The sequence below is a fragment of the Homarus americanus genome, unplaced genomic scaffold (assembly GCF_018991925.1).
Source record: "Homarus americanus isolate GMGI-L3 unplaced genomic scaffold, GMGI_Hamer_2.0 scaffold40455, whole genome shotgun sequence".
Classification (NCBI taxonomy): domain Eukaryota; kingdom Metazoa; phylum Arthropoda; class Malacostraca; order Decapoda; family Nephropidae; genus Homarus; species Homarus americanus.
The window spans coordinates 1-6,749 of record NW_024717850.1 but is presented as its reverse complement, the minus strand read 5'-3'; the positions used below and the strand labels follow the sequence as shown (position 1 = coordinate 6,749).

General features: G+C 35.0%; 1 long non-coding RNA gene across 1 annotated transcript; it reads right to left on the bottom strand.

The window, feature by feature from the left end:
• Positions 1 to 6,710, bottom strand: LOC121859042. Its single transcript, XR_006087600.1, has 4 exons — positions 6,615 to 6,710; positions 4,796 to 4,981; positions 1,043 to 1,100; positions 1 to 920 (listed from the first exon to the last, which is right to left on the bottom strand). It is a non-coding gene; the product is annotated as an uncharacterized LOC121859042 (long non-coding RNA).
• Positions 6,711 to 6,749: the final 39 nt, after the last annotated feature.

The following is a 6,749-nucleotide window of genomic DNA, read 5'->3' as shown; positions in this document are numbered from 1 at the left end:
ACCTGATTTTCACGAAATTTTATAGTTTTAGTCTTTTTAGTTCTATAACATTGTGTGATCCAAGTTTAAATACATCCAAGGGAACAGACATTATGTAAGGAATGCCAATATAGACATACACCTTTATCTCTATATAAGCCTTTTTTTATAGCTACTGTACATAAAACATCTTGCATGAAAAATTTTCCAACATTTGTATCTTAATGTCTCCAGGTTACTCACATGTAGATAATTATTTTTACCAGTTTATTTTCTTGAAGAATCAATAACTTTTAGATTAAGTAGTTGAAATGGTAACTGAGCAGAATTAGGTAGTACAGTATTAGGGGAAGAGAACAATTTTTAATGTGTATTTTTCCCTGTCTACTTAGCATTTTGCTTGCATGCAGTGTAATGTGTGAAGGTTTTCTGTGTTACTGGGAGACCATGCCCATATTGTGATATACAATACTATTCATATTAAATTTACACATTAGCATAACCATTCCACAATGAACAGTAGAATACAGGATGTATAGAATAAGACTATAAGGTAAGGCAGTACTGTACTTTAAAGGATTCACTTAGGAAATATCTTAAAAATGTACAAAATATTAATACCATACTAAAAATCTTATTCTCAGACCTTAAATATACTACAGTATTTAGTTCCCTCAGAGGAGCATGTGAAATATTTTATAGAGTAAGTATATACATATATATATTGTATCCAAGTGGAATAAGGGAGGTTATAATGGCTGAATCTACACTGGAATGCTGTCAGGAATTAACTGAATGTTTTGTAGCTACTGTGTATTTAATGATTAAGATCATTATTTACATTCAAATTATCGTGCATACTGTAGTCAAAAGAAGGCAGCAAGTGTTGGACATTTTACAGTCAGGTATTCCAGAAGTTGGTGGTCTTGGCAGTGAGAGAGCTGATGAAGAGACAGGAGGAGTCAAAAATTATTGTGAAGAGTAAATATTGCTAATGTAGTAGTCATTGTGTTCATCAGTACAGTACATGCCTTCTAAATATAAAAAGGGTTCATAAGCTTACCTGTTTGTGAACAATATTTCCTCCCAGATGAGAATGCTGCTCAAAGTATTGCCAATATCTTGATGTACAGGTATATTTAGCAGCAGTGTGTTGTGAGGCAAGAGTACGAACAGTATTAGTGCAGAATAATGGAATACAAGTTTAAAGTGTTGTTAAGTTAGTGATAAGGATTGAAAAGAATCTGAAAGGAATGTAAGAGATACACTGTACTACTGAGTGTGACTGAGGAATGTTGTGCTCCAGAGGAAATGACACATACATGGTAGCTGATGCCCTAAATGTTTGTTTAATTTATACCATGTTAGTAGTGTGGTTTAGTGATAAAATGAATTGGATGATAGTGAGTTTGTAATATGATCTCTTATTCATGTATTAGTACGGTTCTTGCATCATATGTACTTCATGTATGTAACAAACCCACACAATGTAAGTCATTTACAAGGCAATAAGAATGCTGGTTTACTTTCCTTTCCCACTTTCATTTCTTTGAACCTAAAGGACATTAACCCTCTCATGAATCACGTCATATTCCTGATATAGACTAACTTTATTGACATAAATCGGTGTAAACTTAAAAAAATTCTTAGTAAGTTTTCAACAATTTGTCATTTATTGTCATAGTGTGAAAGTTTCTCTTTATATAAACTAATTGGCACTCTGGGTCCATAGGAAGGAAAGATCGGAACAATAAATGCGCAGTATTATCCTGACAGTCAGACCGTAGTGTGAAGCGTTCATTTAAATTTCCATAACTGTGCGGGCTGCCTCAACTCCTGGGTTGCAGTGCTTACCCTACTTTACTCCCCGAAATAATTTCTTTCATATTTACAAGGAAATGTTTAGTTTTCAAAAGCCATTACTGTATCAGGCTGTACAACCTCGTTATAGTGACAGTCTCAAAAATAGTCTCTAAAAGAGGATGATTTTCTAGAACTCCTGTTTAGGGACAGTGAGGATGTAAGAGCTTGGCCTGGTAGTGAAGATGATCATGATGACAACAAAGAAAGTCATGAATCTGAGGAAAAAATTGTGTCAGTTACATCCACGTTATGCACCTCACCACCAGAGACTCCCTCTACCACCAACCCCACACTAACAATGTACCACCTCTCTTCCTTCACCACAACCTTCCACATCCCAAGCATCTCTCCTACTCCTGCATTATGCAAGCCTCCCTTCCTTGCCACCCAGGTAGTCCACCACTGCCTCACATACCTCCCACAGTCCCAAGCACCTTCCACCTCCCACACTCCACTTATCAACTATGCAACATTGGAATTCTTTTCCTTCTCTACTCACTCCCACACCCTCATCCACACTCCCACACACTCATTCACACTCCCACACACTCCTACACTCACTCACAATCATTCACTCTTGGTCTACATTTTATTTGGGCTCATTTACTCACTTCCTCCCCCAAAGTCCATCAACAAGATGGAAGTCTTTCACCTCGCTGAAGGATGTGAGTATAGAATGATCTTATTTTATATCCGTACAGAATGACTTTATTTTATAATATATTTTCTGTTATTTTATATTGCATTTTATTATTTGATATTGTATTAATTTCTTTTACTATGTGACAATCATACGTTTGGTTTGAATCCCAGATATCTATACTTTATATGATCTTATTTTATATTATACTATACGTACAGTAATGCAATTTATGCTATTATGGTATATTTTGTTATTATTGTTATTATTATTGTATTATACAGTGAACCCTGGAAGATCCGGACTAAAAGGAAGCACCACCTTGAAAAGCCAATCGTCCGAATCTTCCAGTTGAATATAAAAAAACGTTAAATAAAAAAAAACAAAAATACATATTATCCTGACCACTGGGTTAGTTATACAGACTTTCTGAAAAGCCATAATTTTGAGCAACGCCACGTACTCAAGTGGTGCTACACTAAAGGACTAAAAATTTATCTCTTCGCAAACTATGTAATGTCTATATTCAAATTATTCGCTGTCTTATAAGGTTTCAGCAATGCAAGTTTTATTCTGAATTAGTTTATAAGATAAACTTTAAATCCTTCACTTCTTCTTTCTAAGGGCTTTCAGCCCAGAACTAATTTTTGTCCGAATCTCCAGTTTGGATTCGGATCTTCGAGGGTTCACTGTACTATATACCTGTACCATAAGTCATGCTATGCAGTCGAACGCCTGTCTGCGTGTATAAAAAAATTAAGAAAAAAGCCCCTCGAAACTTGCATGAATTTTATCAGTACCATTCTCTTTGGCAACAAGATGCGATATAATTTATATCAATATATAACATAGGCACAAAAATAATAAAATAAGAAGAAAAAAAGATTTTACCATTTCAAAATCAGTTTACTATTTACTAAAAAACTATGGTCATATGAGAAATCTGGTTATTGCATTGGAAACCTCATAAAATTTTGCAAAAACACATTTTAAAAGATCAGAATCACATGTAAATATTACACGATGGTCAGCAGAGGCTGGAAATTTAAAGTTGTTTGCAGTCATATTTCCAGCCTCTGCTGATGGCCATGTAATATTTAAATGTGATTCTGATCTTTTAAAATTTTAGCTTTTGCATAATATAGTATTACCGATACGTAATCTGTCTTAGTATGCCTTAATGTGGGTAAAAATAAGATTATATTAAATGCATCCTCCGAAAGCTTGAATTTGCTACCAGAGTTTAACAGTTAATTCATGTACCTGTATAATCCTTGTGATAAACTTCCTAGATGCTTATGTTTGAAATAATGAATGTTTGTATCTTTATATAATTTAGCTACATATCTTTCTTGTCAGAAACGGTCATCCCAATGGTTAAGATTAATCTCATTTAGAATACAGTACTCCGTACATCATTACTTCAGGACGAAACGGACAGATTTGCAACCGCCAATCAGCTGTAACTCTTAAGGAGGGGGCGGGACATCTCTTCTCAACTGAGAAAAAATGCCCTATAGTCACGTCTTAACACTAGTGATGAAGGTTGGGTGGGAGATTATTGGGTGAAGTTACTAACCTGACCTGATGCAATGTCAGGTCACCCATTGTTGGGTGGGGGATTAGTGGGTCTTACGACCTGAAGATGTCTTGAATTACATTATATTTTACCTATGAGGTACAGTATATACATAGTACTGTACTGTATTGAATATGAAGGTTACACGTGTTAATAAGCACAGATTGTTACAGTAACGTATCTACTAATTAATGAAAAACAAATACAATAAACAATATTGTATGAATGAGGCAGTACAGCAGACAAAGTGAGGCGACCCTTTGGGGAGGGGGGGGGTCACATTTACCCCACAATGGACCCTCCTCCTACCTCACAGTATTTGATATAATCTTTATTTGTGTTAAAGAGTTGATTACAATACCATAATGATCCTCTATGAGACGTTTCCAATATGATAACCTTAAATGACACTTGAATAATAAGGTAAAAATAAGTATTTTACTGTATGTGAAGGGTACTGGTAGAAGAATTTATTTGAAATACTCCGTAACAATCAATACCATAGTACAGTATCCTGACCACTGAGGCTAGTTATACAGACTTTTCTCTGTGAAAAGTCCAAAATTTTTAGCAGCATATTACTATACTCATTTTGTACTCAATGTACTGTACATACGGTACATTGTTAATGATAGATTGTAGCATTATCTATATCATGCTATTCCCACTTGGAATTTATTGACATATTCTGTGTATCTGACTTTGATATGATATCGATATTTCTAAGTACGTACTCGTTTTGATCTTGTCTTCCATGTAACAGAAGGTGCGGAGGAACTTCAACTGACAGCGAAGTTGAGGGAGTTGTGCAGGAGGAGGAAGTGCGCGGAGGTGATGGGGAGATGTGTGTAGCCGAAGCTCTTAGCGTTATTTGCCAACTCTGCCTCATCTACCACCGATGGCTCCTGGTACAAGATTACCTGTGAGTAAAAGAAAATAATTTTAATACTCTGCAATGTCAGTTTTTCTTTATGTATTTGATGTATTGATGCAAGATAAATGCAAAAGCGGTTCACCAACGATTCAATACCTCTGAGTCGGCATTTCTTTTTGACAAATATAAGAGTGCAGTAAGTGATGGTTTTAAACTGCAGATGGTTGAATGTTGCTGAAAATGTGCATGCATAGAAGAGAGTTCCACTTAACATACATGGAGGATTAAGAATGAATATTAATCTGTAGATTTTGTACATTAACTTGCCTCTCTGTCTGAAAAGGGAAATATTTAATCAGTGTGTATTATTAGTGTTGAGTTTTAGGTTTTAAACTTGACGATTCGTTGCATAAATTGTACAAGAATTTCAAATTACTGTACGGTACTTAAAGGATCAGGAATGATGTATGTTAAGTATAAACCCATAAAAACAGAAAAAGACAGCAATGGGAGAAGTCTTAAAGGAAGGAACATTATAACAAGTCTCAAGATGGACAGATCAGCTGGAAACAATGTCATCCTCAGGGTACAGTGGCCGACTTCATATTCAGTGCTTGCCTATAGAGTATAGCATCCAGGGTTATGTAATAGTTCACTTTTGTGGGCACCTTCAGGTTACCCAATTGTCAACAGGTACCTATTTTTACTGATGGGGGAAGTTACTGTGGTTTATAGCAGTGTCGGATACACTGCCTCCCAGTACAGGGGGTCCCCAGGTTACAAACAGGTTCCGTTCCTAAGTCAGATTTGTACACAAGTCGGAGCACCTGCTATGTGCATATCGTACTTACAGAACAATGTTTAAAATCCCACTATATCAATGGCTAAGTCCTTATGTACATCTAAAATCACTTAATTTATGATAAAAGAAGAAATAGAAAGACAAAATACAGTAAATGAAAGTAAAAATCAGGTAAATAAAATATTGTAAATTTATAGTTTAACCCTGTTTGTATCAGCGGGCGTTCGTAAGTTAGAAGTTTGTAAGTAAGGGAACCCCTGTACAGTGGGGTATGCTATAACGAACGGATCCTACTGCGAATATTCCTATAACGAACGGTTTTACCTATAAAATTGAGAATGCTATAACGAATGAAACTCCTACAACGAACATTATTTAATTTTTTTTATTTTTTTTTATTTTTTTTTTTTTTTATTACAAATATTAATGATATTCTTTATTTCAGGGGTTTAGATGCATATTTATGCACTTTTTTACAATTTTTACAATTTTATATTATATTTTTCAGTGTTAAGTGGTTGTATTTGGGGGCCTGGAACGGATTAATCCGATAACGAACGAATGCTATAATGAACAAGGTTCTAGAACCAATTAGATTCGTTATAGCATACCCCTGTATACACATACACAAAAAAAACTACTCTAAAATGTGTTGTATCTGTACTGCCCTAATTGGCCCTCAGCCCTCTGAAAACCACTTGAGGAAGATGAATAATAAGATTAAAATCCTGAGAAAATAACCATTAATATGGAAATAGAGATGTTAATATGTTAAAGAAGATTTGTAGCATTGAAGCAGCTACAATTTAGTGTTCGTACAACAACACATCATTAAAGAGTAAGTCAGTCAAAACAGTAGTGTAACATGTCACTTTACCTTGACCATATAAGGCTTCTTCAAGTCAGCGTTGGTCGTAATAAAGTCTTGTACCATCTCGAGTCCACCGCCAGACACATCAAATATTAAAAGATCTATCTGTCAAAAGAATGATAATGAAAGCAATGAATTAGT